At 43.7% G+C, this 16,502-nt stretch overlaps 1 long non-coding RNA gene across 1 annotated transcript; it reads left to right on the forward strand.

The window, feature by feature from the left end:
• Positions 1 to 490: 490 nt before the first annotated feature.
• Positions 491 to 15,666, forward strand: LOC137206489 (uncharacterized). Its single transcript, XR_010934671.1, has 3 exons — positions 491 to 671; positions 14,263 to 14,354; positions 15,459 to 15,666. It is a non-coding gene; the product is annotated as an uncharacterized lncRNA (long non-coding RNA).
• The last annotated feature ends 836 nt before the right edge of the window (positions 15,667 to 16,502 follow it).

Consider the following 16,502-nt stretch of genomic DNA (forward strand, 5'->3'; position numbering starts at 1 on the left):
TCTATAGCCTTGAGAGCAAGCCCTCATTGTCTGTTGCTCTGGGCCCGTAAGGGGGGCTGTTGATGGAAATGCAGAAAGACAGCATTTTAATAACAAAAAATTAAGGCATTTAGAAGAGCTGATGAGATACAGTTGGAGGCTAAGAACATTTACAAGAATATCGTCCTACTAACCTCTTAGTACAGACCTCCACGGGAGAAAATTTATACTCGGCATTACCTGGTCCTGTGTTTAGTAGTCAATCATACATTCATTTCATCTTCATTCTTCATTCATTCCATCCAGCAAATATTTTGATTGATTGCCTGCTACAGGTTTTAGACCAATTGTGTGTGCTGGAGAGAGAGCAGGAATCAGAATCAATAAAGCCCCTGCCCTCAGGGACAGACAAACAAATAAGCAAAGAATACTGCCTGTCAAATGGGTGTGGTGCTGCCTAGAGGGGACAGGGAACACCAGCAAGTGGCCCTGTTTTCTGCAGGCAGGCAGAGGAGGATCTCCTACGAGGAAAGCCTTTAGAAGAGCCATACATGGGAAGAGCATTCCAGGAAGAGGCCCCAGCAAGGGCAAAGGCTCCGAGCCTCGCTCGGGCTACCCGGCATATCTGAGGAGTGGGAATGAGACCCAAATGGCTGGAGCCAGAGGGCCAAGAGGAGGAGACTGGACGTGAGGTTAGGTTGTTTTCTTCTTTTGTTTTTGTGTTTTGTATTGGGTCTATTTTATGGCTGGGATTTCTCCTTCTACGGGGCGGGGAGGGGGCGGGAAATTTGACATCAGGATGTGTTAGGTATGCCTTAAATGTGAAAGCGCAAAGAGGAGTGACTGGGCTTCATTTTGGGAGGCATAAGTATGTTTCACCAGGTGGGTGGAGAAGCACAGTGTGGAGGGCCCCCTAGAGATTGTTGTTGTTTACTGGGGGAAATGGGAAGCCATGGGAGGGTTGGGAGCCTAAGATGTACGTGACCTAGACTAAAGATCACTCGGACTGCTATTGAGATATTTATAGGGGGCAAGAACGGAATCAGGAAAACAAGTTTGGAGGCTAGTCCAACACTCCAGAGCAGACAAGATTTTTTTCTCCCAGTTTCTATTGTTTAACAAACCACCCCAAAATTTGTGGCTTAAAACATCAATAGTTTATTATTTCTCATGGTTCTGTGGGCTGCCTGGGCAGTTCTTTTGCTTCACAAGTATCAGCTGGGTCCTATTTTCCTCCATCTTTGCAGGCCTAGTTTTTTTTTGTTTTTTTTTTTTAATGTTTGCCCATATGTATTTGACCTTGTTGGCTGTGGGGTGTTTTTATATTTCCATGAATATTTCCAAGATTTGTTCTGGAATGCAGTTAAAGGACCTGGAAATGGTTTGATTCTTTCAGGTCTCGCTTTTAAGATTTGTTTGGCAGGATCAAAGCAGCGTTCAGCGTCCAAGGCTAATTATTCTCTGCTACTGAGGCAAGACAGTGTTCTGCCCATTGCCCGGGAATTGTGAGGTTGTCCAGCTGGGCTGTGTGAGCTCCAGTGTGGCTTGCTCGAATCCAGGGTGGTTGTCTCCAAAGCCTCGAAGTTTCTTGAGTGTGTGCTGATCCATAGTCAGCTGAAGACCTCACGTGGGCCCTTTGCCTGTCTCTGGAGTTCTCTCTCTCCACCCCACTCCTCCCTCTGGTACCCTGCCCTCTGAACTCAGCTGACTCAGTCTCCCCAGCCTCTCAGCTCCATCTCTTCAGCTCAGAGTCCATCTTGCTTCTCCTGGGTTCTCCCTCCCCAAACATACTGACTTTGAGATGCCTTTTAACCATCCCACTGGAGATTCCTTGAAATGTTTTCTGGAAGAATCCCTTCTGACACCCCAGACTTCTCGTGTTCAAGGTGAGTCAAAGACTCAGGTGCACCTCCTACGCAACCTAACATTGCCTATCAAGTGATTGCCTTGGCATTTGGAATCTGACTCTGGACTCAGTCTGGCAGCTGTAACTCCTTAAATTATTTCACGTACTAGGTCTTTGATTTGGTTGACGAGCCTCAAAACTTTAGCTTTGCTTCTTCCCTGATCAGGTAAAGGAAAACAATACATTGGTGATTCTGGTTATCCCTTATTTTAAATATACACGGAAGAGACTTTGCTTTTGACTAATGGGCTGCAGTGCTGTTTGTTAGTAGTAGCAGCTAAAGTCCTGGCATTGGTGAATGACGTCGTCTTAAAAATATTAGTTAGAAAGTAAGGTATTCTTATAATAATATCACTCTCACTCGCCAGCTTCTGTATTAGCCAAGACTCTTGCTGGCAAGTCGTGGAAGTCCACCTCAGATTAGCTTAAGCAAAAGTCCTAGAAGAAATCCCCTTACATAAGTGGAATTTATAGGCTCCTATAGCTCAAAAGCTTAAGAGGTGGGAAGGCAGAGCCTGATTCAAACAGTCTTCAGACCCCTCTCCCTCTCTGTCTCTCTCTCTCTTAGTTCTCAATCTGGTGGGACCAAGTTTTTGTTGGCCTTAAGGTTTTGACCTGAGAGAGAAATAGAGAACACTCTTCCCAATATCTCCGGCAAAAGTCCCGTGGGCAAGGGGATCCCAGTTGGCCAGGCTTGGGTCCCCTGTCGGTCCTTGGTGCAGGGTCAGGAGGAGGTCAGGCCCACAGGGTGATAGGACCGGAGCAGCACTGATCTTCTGGGCCCTAGAATTCTTTGCTGTGGGGGCTGACCTTTGCATCCTAAGACATGTAACCGCACCCTTGGCCTCTACCCACTAGATGCCAGTATTAACCTCCCTCCACCCACCGTGACCAGGAAAATAACTCCAGATATTGCCACATGTCCCCTGCTGGGCAGAATCACCCCCGTTGAGAACCAGTTCTATGGAGCGAGAGTAGTTTTCTACGGGAAGAGATGCCGGCTGGGAAAATAGGCCTGTGACCTATTCCAGTGTGTTTTCTGAGCAGAACAGAAGGAGGTGGACCAATTGTTGGGATCTGTTAATGTACAATGAACCACTGACGGGTACAGTTTAGTGCAGTGCTTTAATTCTTACAAAATAATTTTGTGACAGGGTACATAAAAATTGGGGGATACCTGTGAACGTGTTCGAGATGTTATAAGTGTTATAGCAGGACCAGAAAATTCTCTGGTGTCATGATAAAAACCAGAAACTAAGATTGATATACCAAGGTTAGTTTTTTTTTTTTTTTTTGGGGGGGCTGTGCTGTGCAACTTTCAGGATCTTAGTTCCCTGACTAGGGATTGAACCTGGATCCCCACGAGTGGAAGCACGGAGTCCTAACCACTGGACAGCCAGGGAATTCCCGTACCAAGGTCTGTTTTGGCTCAATCTTGTACTAGGTGCATGATCTTTCTTAAATTATTTAATCTCCTTTAATCCTCGACTTTCTTCAATATACAAAATGATTAGTGATGTCAGACAAAACAATAATATATGTGAAAGTCCTGGGTAAATGGCATTCAAATTGGAGGTATTATTTAAACTTTTCAATTAATTGAACATGGACACTACTTCGGTGACTTCTGAGTTTTTAGAATAGTGCATTCAGGTGTGTTTGGGTTGTTTATTCTGTGACTGTGGAGCATGGTATTCTGTTTCTTATTCTCTCCTTTTCCTTCTCTCCCCTTTTTGGTTAACATAGCGATGTCAGTGTTATAAGAAAGAAGATGGTTATTTTTACTTTCTAGTATGTTCCAAGAGGCAAAAGAATTGCTCACCTGAGAATTATCAGTCTCTTCTGTTCCTCCTGTTTAAAAAAAAATAAGAAAAAAAAAATTTCCAGTTCATCTAGCTAACTGGTGGATGAGAGTCCTAGGAATGATCCTGTCCTCAGGAAGGCAGACATTATGTTCCAGCAGCGCATGGTGTATATGTTTTCAGCTTTCTGGCTCTGTTCCACCTTGGTAATAACCCACCCGGTTAATTCAGTGGGATTTAAGCTTCTCGTCTTTGTCTGAACAAATCAGAGATTGCCAGAAAACGTTTGAACAAATCGTGGAACCCAGTCATATTCAAGCATAGAATATATCCCAGAAACAAACAAATGACCTAATCCCGTGTCAGATGCAGGGGCTAAATGATTCGTCTCCTAAAAGAGTCTTATAGTCAGTGTTTACTTCCCAAGTGAAAGAGAAAATTTGCGTCCTGATCTAAACCAGTTGTAGGAACATTCTCAGAGTGTCACCTTTTGGAGCAAACGTTTGACTTTTGGATTAGATTCGTGATTTTTTACGCAAGACTGTCTTTAGAGTTTTGGGTTAAGAATGCTGTATTTTCCTTTTCTGTTTGTAGAGACAGGCTTTCCTGGGTGACATCTCTTGTTGTTATCACTATTAGTGGATCATTTTTCATATTCTTGTTTCAAATCTAACAATTGCTGAAATGAACACATACATTTCTCAACCAGTGAAATATCTCCTAAAAGGTGCTTTCTTCTCAGCAGGAGGCTTTGGTAACTTCTGGGGAAATTCAGCATTCTTTAAGTCAGAGACGACACTAATAATCACGATTTACATGTGAACATATAAACTACAGGAAATCAGAGAGGGAGAAGAAAATTTTATTATGTGCTTGGCTAGGAGTCTTTGAATGTTTATAGTCTGGGAACGGATACTGCGCAAGTCTTTCTGGGATTGACATATATACACTAATATGTATAAAGTGGATAACTAATAAGAACCTGCTGTATAAAAAAATTAATTAAAAAAAAAGTCTTTTCTGTTGTTAGGGAGGGCCCACGTTCCCACCCTACAGCCCCAATCCTCAGCCTTGGCTTTGGAGTCAAAACAGCACTCTTCTTACACTTGATAGTGTTAGGGGAGATGTTTTTTTTTCCCCTTGGCATATTTCTACAGCTGGAAACTAGGGAAGCAAGGAGGCTGATTAATCGCTTTCTAGCTAAGCACATTAATACTATCCTCTTGGCATCTTCCGACAGTTTGTTTTATTTTGTCGTAAGGACCTATTTCCTTTCTAATGAAATTTTGGTGCGACCTTCTTGTGTGAATGCTTCTTTCTGGGCCCTTTGGGGTTTCCTTTACCAGTATTGGTATTTCCACCAGAGAGCTAATATCTGTGGACTGCTGCAGGCACTTGAATCGTGTGTGAGTTAGAGATGAGAGGTATGCAAGCGTGTGGGGTGGGGGAAAGGAGGAGTCAACCTCTGCTCTTCCGAATATGTCCTCAAATACACGTAGCTCTCCGTTCATGGTATATGATGACTTGGTCATTCCAGCTGCTGTTAAGTTTTTTTTTAATTTTTATTTATTTATTTTATTTTTGGCTGTGTTGGGTCTTCGTTTCTGTGCGAGGGCTTTCTCTAGTTGTGGTGAGCGGGGGCCACTCTTCATTGCAGTGCGTGGGCCTCTCACTGTCATGGCCTCTCTTGTTGCGGAGCACAAGCTCCAGACGCACAGGCTCAGTAGTTGTGGCTCACGGGCCTAGTTGCTCCGTGGCATGTGGGACCTTCCCAGACCAGGGCTCGAACCCGTGTCCCCTGCATTGGCAGGGAGATTCTCAACCACTGCGCCACCAGGGAAGCCCTGCTGTTAAGTTTTGAAGGGCCAGTCAACAGAAATAATAATCAAATCATTCTTCTTCTTCAAGGGTGTCTGAGAACTCTGGCCAGAACCTAGTTTTTAAAAACATAACATATTAGTGATTAGGACAGAATTCTTTCCCAGGGCTCTTCTAGATAATGCCTCCCTAAATGATGGCTCAAATGTATGAGTCAGTCTCAGGAGCTGACCATTAAGCCACTGGCCAAGCTTCTATTTTTAAGAATCGCTAGGAAAAACTGGAAGCAATTTTAGAAAATAAAGGAAATACTCTTTGTCCTTTCTTTTTTTTTTTCCTTGTGGGGAATGAGAAGAGACAGAGTCTTTGATTCATGTACAGCCAAGATCTAGGAATAAAACAAATACAGTAGAACCCTTTCCTAAGTGGTAGGCACAGTTCTAATTCCCGCAATTTAGAGATCTGTTGTACATCAGGGTTTTAGTGTATGGGGCTTGTTGTCAACCACACAGTATGATCTGCGATATACCTAGGGTTCCCTGAATATGAAAGCAAAACTTTGCAATAATTTATTTTATTGGATTTGAACCCACTAAACACAGCTCTTGAGTTGTGTACACAGTCTCATTGTTCTAATAGTAAACATTGTGTCCATTGTCAAGTTTAATTAAAATGCAGTGAACCTGTGGCAACTGTGGACAGTGGAATCCATGAACTGATAAATAGCTCTGAGATTGTACACACCTGACGTTTTAAGGGCTTTCTGATGATCAAAGTTCAAGCACATTTAATAGTTTCAGCAGTTGCACTGCTTCGATTTGTGTTTATTTTCATTTCCCCTGGGCAGAACTCTGTAATCTGGGCTTAACTTTTCATACCATACTTTTGAGAGGGGCTTAAATTACCCTATTCTCGTAATAGCAATACTCTTAATATGGAAGACTTTAAAAGTGTCTCTGCCCACTTAAAACAGAATTTCCACTACTGTGCATTTATTCTGTAGATACAGGAAACCCAATTATTGCTTGGAATCGAACTAGGCCTTGAGGAATGTGAAACTCTCGTTTTCTCCTCCGCCCCCTACCCATCATCAGACATGGGTTTTATTTTATCAGAATTAAATAAAAATGGATGATGTGAGTGCAAATAGCTACAGGGAAGGGAAAATCTATTTCTAAGATCTTTACTACTTGTGCCTAAATAAGATTGTTCTCTGATTATTTGCTGGCTGTTTATAAGAGAAAATCATTATTCCTGGCTCCTAAGTCTGGAAGTCATTCATACAAGGAGGCACAAAGTATTTCAACCGTTTTTATCCCCTCAGTTTCCCTGTGAGTATTCATTCAGTATTTTGGCTGATAATACAGTGAAAGGACAGGCTCTAGGCAGTCTTTCTAGAAACCAACATTTATCTACTTCTTTGGGTAATCAAATATCCCTTGCTCGGAATGTCCTTCCAAGAACAACCTTTATGAAATACTGCTAGAGCCCTCACCTCCCGTCTCTCTCCGTTGTCTTGCCCTGCTTCACTTTTTCTTCAAAGCATTCATCAATACAGGTTATTTATTAACACCCGTATTTATCTGCTAGCTTATAAACCACTAGAACAGCGCCACCCAACAGAAATCCAGTGCAAGCCACATAGGACATTAAAAACGTTCTAGGAAACACATTCTAAAGGTGAAAAGAAATAGGTGAAATTAATTATAATAGTGTTACCGACCCAGGCCCTTAGACTCTTTAATCAATAGAAATTGATAAGAGGCCAGATGAGAATTCCAGGCAAACCTTTATTGGGGCTCGGGCTACAGCACGAGGGAGTGAGAACAAGAAACAGGTGCCTCTGCACTCTCCCTGAGAGGAGCTGCTTAAGTCCTTAAATGGGGTAATGACGGAGGGGGGGCGGGTCTGTGGGGTGGGTAGGTGGCTAGCTTAGGTGGTCTGCCCACCCCCTCAGTGGTGCTGCATGCAGGGATCACACACGATCCCCTGTTTTTGCTCCCAGCATCGCAGAAATGGCAGTTGGTTTGTGGCCTTTTTGTATCCTGTTGTTCATAATTGCCCCAAATGCCCATTCTTGCAGTTATTTTAGTCCCTTATAGTTTCTTTGTATTCTGTTGCCCAGAGAGATGTTAGCCCAAGTGCAAGCACTCTGGTAGAGGGTCCCAGGTCCCAGCCTATCTAACAGTATGTTTTATTAAACTTAATACATCCATAATATTATCACTTCAGCATGAAATCAGTGTAAAATGATTGCTAATGTGATTTCATTTTCATTTTTTGGACTAAGTCTTCAGAATCTGGTGTCTATTTTATACTCCCAGCACCTCTTAATCCCAACTGGCCACCTTCAAGGGCCACATGTGACTTGTTGCTGCCATGTTGGACAGCATGGCTCTAGGATGTAATCTCCACATGGTTAGTGGCTTTGCTTTGTTCACTAGAGAAAATAAATACTAAGCACGTCCTAAGTGCATAGTAAATAGTCAGTGAAATAGCAAATGAATATTAAAATTATAATGACCACACTGTTTAGCCAAAGGTCTGTGTATTACATGTCATCTAGCATGCTGCAATGCCTCTAGTTTTCTCTTCTTCCTAACATTTCCCTCTTGCCTACTACTCTAAGAATATCAAAATGTAAGAAAGTCACTGTGATCATTTATTCTGCCATTGACCTACTTTTGCTGGGAAAAGCCAAAGGCTATATCCTGTGGTGACTCTTCCGCCCTCCCACCCCTCAGGACGGACCCATTCGAGTCTTGTTTCTGCTGTTGCCCCTCCTCTTAGTTCTGTGCTCCCTCCCTTTGATCAGTTCTCAAGCTCCCTAATCAGCAGTGGCTCATACCATTTTTTTAAAACATCATATATCCCTTAATATCTGGGCAACACCTCCTTCCCTTCTCTTCCTCCTGTCACGTCCAGTAAATAAAGAATGCATTTGGCACCTTCCTTGTGCCAGATACCATGGAAGTAGGCACTGCACATACACCTCAGGGCAGTGTAGACACTGGCCCTGCTTTTGAAGCACTTTCAGTCCAGTGGCTGAGAAAGACAAACAGTCATTACAGTGACGACACAGGAGAGTGTCATGGCAAAGGCACAGGCTCTGGGAAAAACAGGGTTCAAACCTTGGCACTGCCACTTACTAAGTATATGGGCTTGAGCTGATCACAGTATATCTCTATGCCTTAGTTTTCTCATCTGTAAAATGGAGCTAATAAAAGTATGTACCACATAGTGTTGTTGTAAGGATTAAATTACAGGCAGGTCGGGTGGGGTGGGGAGAAAAAAAATTATCTGCAGGCATACCTTGTTTTTTTTACACTTTGCTTTATTGTGCTTCACAGATATTGCGTTTTTTACAAATTGAAGGTTTGGGGCAACCCTGTGTCGCGCAAGTCTGTTGTTGCCATTTTTCTAACGGCATCGGCTCACTTCATGTCTCTGTGTCACATTTTGGTAGTCCTTGCGCTATTTTTTTTAATATAAATTTATTTTTATTTTTGGCAGCATTGGGTCTTCATTGTTGCGCACGGGTTTTCTCTAGTTTCGGCGAGCGGGGGCTACTGTTCGTTGCGGTGCGAGGGCTTCTCATTGCGGTGGCTTCTGTTGTGGAGCACGGGCTCTAGGCGCGCGGGCTTCAGTAGCTGTGGCTCGCGGACTCCAGAGTGCAGGCTCAGTAGCTGTGGCGCATGGGCTTAGCTGCTCCACGGCATGTGAGATCTTCCCGGACCAGGTCTTGAACCCGTGTCCCCTGCATTGGCAGGCAGATTCTTAACCACTGTGCCACCAGGGAAGCCTTCCTTGCACTATTTCAAACTTTTTTATTATTATACTTGTTACAGTGATCTGTGACCAGTGATCTTTGACGTTACTACTACGACTTGTTGAAGGCTCAGATGATGATTGGCATTTTTTTTAAGCAATGAAGTATTTTATTTTTTACGTGTTTTTAAATTAGGGTATACGCATTGTTTTTTTAGACATAATGCTATTGCACGCTTAACAGTGTAAGCATAACTTTTACACGCACTGGGAAAACAAAAAATTCACATGACTCACTTATTGCCATATTTGTTTTATTCCAGCGATCTGGAACTGAATTGGCAATATTTCCAAGGTGCCTGTGTATATCACCATTATACTCTTGTAAAGAGATGACCTTGGATCATTGCCAACTGTGGTTAAGAGACATGCATATCTAATGTATATACACTTATTAGAAGAGTGTCTGGCATTAACATATTTCTAAGTGTTAGATATTTTTATTATTATCCATGTTGGAAGAAGATGGCCCTTTGGGAGAATTCGGGGGCACAGCAGCCCAGATAGTGAAGGGTCAGGTGACATTTCCTGGAGGAAACCCCATCACCAGTGAAGCCTGATGAGGAGTTTAAGGGGGAGGAACAACATTTATAAAGACCTGGAAGCAAGAGCTCTTACAGCAGTTTGAGGAACTGAAAAAAGTTAAAACTGCCTAAAACGCAAGCCCAAAGGCCTCTGGGGACCAGGTAGAACATATGAAACTGTTGATATTCGACACTTTTCAAACTATAAAAATGGAGGTTATTTATGGTTTAGCCTTAGTATGGCTAATGTGAGCTGTGTAAAAAAACCAAAACAAAACAAGAGCGAGCTCCTTAATACACCGTGTGTCATGGGACATTGGGTCTCACTGGGACACTGGGTCTCACCAGGACACCTGCTGCCCTTCGGCTGGGAGGGCTTGTGAGGAAGAGAAGACCTGGGCCCAGGTGGCCTGAGTGCATGGCCGGCTGCAGGTGCCCTGTGGGACTGAATATACTCAGCTGTGCCCATTTTAAAAGTCCAAAGGGTGAATTTTATAGGTTTTTTTATTTTTAAAATGTTAGCCCAGATTTTGGGGAGTGGGGCACAGGAGGGACCAAAGCGTTTGTCAGCCAGACATGGCTGCTTAACTACTAGTTGGTAATCTGCAGCCTGGGTTTAGACCTGGGGGCTGGGGGGTGGGGGCAGGAATGAGGCTGGACTCACGAGTGCAAGATATTTTTTTTTAGGAGTGAAATACTGAATATATTCCCCACTTTCTCTGGCCCTGCCTGCTGCCATCACTGTTCAAAGTCATTTCCTTCTGAAGCCCTCCAGTATCTTCCCACCACACTTAGAATCACATTCAGACTCTACACCCCAGTTTACAACTCCACCCGATCTGCCCCGGCCACTCCCAACCCTGCATGGTGTTCCTACCCCACTCAATTTTTTTATTCCTGAAACCCACCGAGCTCATTTTGCCCTCGGGGCTTTTGCACCAGCCATTCTGTCTGCTTGAAATACTTGTCTTTCAGATAGTCCTAAGCCTGGCTCTTTCATTCAGGGGTTGGCTCAAATGTCACATCCTCAGAGAGGCTGTGTTGGAGGTCTCCAAAACCACTTCTGGATTTAAGGATTTGCTAGGAGGACTCCAGGAAGCAGCATGGCCATGATTTTTACAGAGAAAGGACACAAAGGAAAATGGGCAGTCAGCGAATATCCAGTGGATGGAAGGATGGATGGAGGATTTTACCTGTCCTGTTGCTCAAGGGCAATGCTTGCTCCCCCGTCTGTACTGTCCTAAGACTTCTCTTTCAGGCCCTTCCCTTTGGCCTGTAGATACCAACATGTGTACCCGACGTGTGCCCAGCTGAGAGGCTGATTTCATGAGTGAGAACAGTTGGATTTTATCCCGTCCCTGACCAGACTTCAACTTTGCAGACTGCAGTGTTTTCGGTTTATCTCGTGGCTGTGTCCTAGCATCCCCCTGCCCCTCAGCCTCCCTCTCCTCCCTCATCCCTTTGATCAATGGCATTATCCTTCTCTGGCTGAACTGTTTACACACACACACACACACACACACACACACACACACACACACACATTTTATAAGCACTGAAGCAGTGAAAAAGCAGAACTCTGACCCATACTCTATATTTCATGGGAAACCTTTCCAAAGAGATTCAGCTGAAAGAGTTTCTAAGAAACTCCTTCCTCCCTCCCTTCCTTCCCTCCTTCCCTCCTTCCCTTTATCCACTTTTTTTTTCACTCTTTCATAAAACTCTGAGCCAGGCACTTTGTCAGGCATGGGAGACAGGTGCGAACAAGACAAACACCTGTGGTTTTTATCCTTAAAATCTGGCTTTTAGATGCTGCGGGCATGGACACTAGTAGGTAAGGAAACAGCAAGCAGCAATCATTTTGTAAAAGGTCCCAGAGGTGAGGAAGCCGCTGAGGTTATAACTGTTGGCTGCCCTACTCTGCACTGAAAGTAAGGCCACGGGTGCCAGGACTGGCCGTGTGAGGAAGTAAAAAAAAACACCACCTCTTTGCAGCTAAGAAACTTAAAGGAGCACCGCTGTGTCCAGCCCTGCTCGTTCAGCCTGTGTCTGGAGCTCAGTTTCTCCACCTGAGGATGGCGCTCTCCCAGGCTGTGTGGCTATGGGGTGTGTTTTCTACTTTTTTGAGTGGTTGCCCTAGAATTTGCAGTATACACTTACGTACATGTGCATTTACTCACATTTATAATTGATCCAAGTCCACTGTACCACTTCACAGGTAACACCAGTACCTTCAAAAACAATCCTTATTCGTCCACCATCCCTTGCATCATCGCTGTCATTCTCTTCACTTAGGCATAAGCATACACACACACACACACACACACACGTGCGCGCGCACGCGCAGGCATACATAACTGAATACATTGTTGCTATTATTATTTTGAACAAGCTGCATCTGTTAGATCAGTAAAGAATAAGGAAAATAAAGGTTTTTATTCCACCTTCACTTTTTCCTTCTCTGTTGCTCTTCTTTATGTAGATCCGAGTTTCTGATTTTTTTTCCTTCTCTCTAAAGAACTTCTTTTAGTATGTCTTAGAAGGCTGGTCTGCTGGCAGCAGATCTTCTCAGTTTTTCTTGGTCTCAGAACATCTTCATTTCTCCTTCACTTTTGAAGGATAATTTGCCTGGAACAGAATTCTCAGTCGGTCAGTTTTTTTCTCTCTCAATGCTTTAAGTATTTCCCTCCACTCCTTTTGTGTGTTGGTTTCTGGCAAGTCAGGTGTCATTATCTTTGCCCATCAGTAAGGCAGTTTCCCTTTCCTTCATGAGTTTTTCCTTTATTTTTGATTTTCTGCCATTTAAATATGATATGCCTAGATGTAGTTATACGATATGAAGAAATAAGATATAGCCTAGACCTAGGCATTTATCCTGCCTGGTGTCTCTGAGCTTCCTGGATCTGTGGTTTAGTGTCTGACATTCATTTAAGGGAAATTCCCAGTTATTAGTGCTTCAAATATTCTGTTGCTTGCTTTCTTCTCCTTCTGGTATTCCCCTTATACATATGTTATACCTTTTGTGGTTCTCCCACAGCCCTTGGAAATTCCATTCTGTTTTTTCTTTTTTCAGTCTTCATCGTCTATGCGTCTTGGCTTATGAGGATTCTATTGATACATTGTCAAGCTCAAAGATGCTTTCCTCAGCTGTGTCCAGTCTACTAGTAAACCAATTAAAGACAATATTTCTGTTACAGTGCTTTTTATCTGTGGCATTTCCTTTTCATTCTTTCTTAGAATTTCTCTGACTCTCTGCTTACATTGCCCATCTGCTTCTACATGCTGTCTACCCAGTAGAGTCCTTAGCATCTTAATCATAGTTGTTTTAAATTCCCAGTCTGAGAATTCCAATATCGTTGCCACATCTGAGTCTGGTTCTGATGCTTGCTCTCTCTCCAAACTGTGTTTTTTGCTCTTTGGTATGCCTTATAATTTTTTGCTGATAGCCTGACATGATGTACCCAGTAACAGGAACTGCTATAGGTTTTTAGTAAGGTGGTGATGAGGTGGGAGGGGAGGGGAAGCGTTTCGTAGTCCTGTGTTTAGCTCTCAGTCTTTTAGCGAGACTGTGCCTCTGGACTGTGAACCCCCCGATGCTTCTCAGTTCGTCTTCCTCACCCGCTAAGGTGGGACAGGTGGCTAGAGTGGGCTGAAGCCGGGTGTTTCCCTTCCTCCACGTGGAGAGCTATAGGGGCCTGGAGTTAGGTATTTTCCTTCTCCTAAATCAGTTAAGTTCTTATAAAATCCCAGCAGGTGAAGTCCTGGTTAAGTAGTTTCTCCTGAGGGCAGACCTTGTTAAGAGGTACAGAGTGGTCTGGCCTATTTCAGAATGCTTCCTTTTCCCCTCCCCTGCTGGAAGAATGAGGGGACTTTTCTCTGATATTCACTGTGAGTACCTGGTCCAGTAAAACAGTGTGGGGAACCCCCCCATGACTGGGTACCCCTGGAGTTTTTGACTCTCAGATCTGTCCACAGCAGCCTCCAGCAATTCATCAATTTCAGCACCGGTTTCCCTATGCTGGCACTGGCTCCCGCCAAGGTTGATGGTCCAATAAGTGGTGATTTTCTGTATTCAACTGTCTGTCTCCCCGATTTGGGGGCAGTGGTTTGCCCTGTGACCTCATTTCTTTTACTGATCTAAGAAGAGCTGTTAATTGTTTTCAGTTTGTTCAGCTTTTTGCCTGTTTCTATGATGGAGAGGTGACTTCTAAGCTTCTTACATGATGGACTAGAAACCGGAAGTCAGTTTTAAGAACCAAAGAAGTGACGGATTGAGAATGTCAAGAATTTTTTTTTCGGGGCGGGGGGGATTTATTGGGTTAGAAATGGAAATTTTAGGCTTCTGTTGGAAGTTTCAAAGGTGCCTGAAAGAGAAAGTTTTGACCGATATTCTGGCCACGTGCAGGAAATGGTGATATTGCAAAGCACATGAGTCCGGGGACCAGCGAAAGGGGAGCTTGAAATCTGCTTCTCTCAACACCCTGTTGTGTGCCCCAGGTCAGTCACTTCCCTTTTCTGAGATTCCTTATCTAAAACTGGGTGTTGGGACATTTACCGGAAGCTTTTGAAGGGATTAGAGGTAATTTGTATAAAGTACATAGTAGAAGGTATATTTCCCGTTGTTTTGTACATAATAGAATAGAAACATTATAGATCATTATAGACATAAAGTTTTTTCTTCCTTTTACTATGGAAAAAAAAACCCTGAATGTTCACTTAGCTCTCCAAGGACACAGGAAGAGATTCAAGGTTAACACAGTGCAAACCAAACTAGAGAATGGTATGTGGAAAAGCGAATTTGAGCAACGTAGAAAACACAATTCATTATTCAGATCTGTCTGAAGATTCTGGGCACATGTGGCAAAGTGTAAGATGGTGAACTTTTCCCCTCGCAGCCTTGTCTTCACTGCGAAGTTTCTCCCTTGAGGGAGTCACTTTATGATATAGTAATTGAGTAGGAAGAGAGAAATCTCTTGCTAAAAGAAGTAAGTGACTGGGTAGCAAATCAGTTATCAGAAGCATCATTAAAAAAAAAAAAGTCTACTAAGCACCAGGGTATTCTTTTGTGGCTGGGAGAGTAAACTTATATAAAGCACAAAGGTACCCCCTCCCAGTTTGAAAAATCTCCAACTTCTGTTTCCTCTCCACTTTGAGGGAAGTGATACACTAAAATTAAGCGGTGGCTTCTCATCGCGGTTAGCAGCCTACACTTGGAGCCAGTCTGTCCTGGGTTTGCAGCCGGGCTGGCCACCGCATGTCCTCATGGAACCTGGGGTAAATTAACCGACTTCTCCAAGCCTCCATTTCTCACCTGTAAAATGGCAGTTGTTGCAAAAATGAAATGTTGATAATCCCTGAAAAGAACTTAGCTCAGTGCTTGTGAAGGTTAGTCGTCATGATTTCTAGAAAAGGGCGGCTTCAGGACGTTTTTGGACTCAAAATCCTCTGCAAACAGTGACTCAGAAAGACTTTTGAAATTAAAGGAACAATTCAGAACAGGTTTTAAAAGTTGGGAAAAGATGGCAGTGGGGACGATCAGGAGTAATCTTGCCTGCCATCTGGAAGAGAAGCCAACATCCTCCTGTGGTTTTGCTTTCCTAGAATCACTTCTGCTTCTAGCCTGGAAGTGGACAAGGATGGAGAGAGATTGGAGATGAGCAAAATGAAAGCAAAGCAAAGTGTTCCATCTTCCAGAAGGGTCCCCAGAGTTACGCAGCTTCCCAGTTCTGGGTAGAACCCAGAAACTATTGCCTCTGAGCAGAGGGCTGGATGAGTCGATGCATGTGAAGCCCTTAACAACAGTGTCGGGCACCAGGTAAGCCCCGTTTCATACTGTGCTGCTGGGTTTGCTCCCCCTGACACCCACGTTCCCAAGGGGCACAGAGCTGCCCTCCAGGGGATCACACTGTTTCTCGATTTCTCAAAAATCATACTCTTTATAGATAAAGCACAGAAATATGCACAGTGCATGAACAGATGTATAGTGTATATGTGAAATTAACGTATCATGGGGTAATTACAAAAAACAGTCTAAAAATATTCCTTATGGGGGGATGCAAATGAGAAACATGTTAAATAACACTGGCTAACCCTGATATAACGGGCTGGGGGGGACATGGACGGGGCAGGTACCCGATATAAGACTAAAAATGGCGGGATCTCAGATGGCAGGAAGGTGGGGGGGGATGGGAGGAGGGATTTCATGTGTGCAGGAAGCACGTTAAAGTGAGAAAGTTCCCCTGAGTGAGCAACATCCTCCTCCTTGCTGCTGCTCCTACTTCCTAGTTGGGAAGGCAGTATTGTGTAAGGAGGAGAGAAGGAACGTCTTGGGAATTCTGGCTCTGCCATTCATTTGCTGTGTGGTCTTGGGCAAACCACTGACCTCTCTGAGCCATATCTATAATGTGGGCCTAGCAATACGAGAGTCCGAGTGAAGTACCTGAGGAACAGCAGATGTTTAGGAAATGTGATGTCATTTTTACACCGTCCTCTTTGTCCTGTAAAATGGCAGATGACCCAGGAGTGTTTGAAATTTTCAGGAAGGGAAATCACTTCCTTTGAGGTGAACTCCTATCCATTGACATTTTATTCAAATTCTAGTCCCTCTGTCTTCTTTTTAACCCTCTCTTCCAAAGCTCTGGTTCT

This window comes from Pseudorca crassidens, chromosome 15, assembly GCF_039906515.1.
Source record: "Pseudorca crassidens isolate mPseCra1 chromosome 15, mPseCra1.hap1, whole genome shotgun sequence".
NCBI lineage: Eukaryota > Metazoa > Chordata > Mammalia > Artiodactyla > Delphinidae > Pseudorca > Pseudorca crassidens.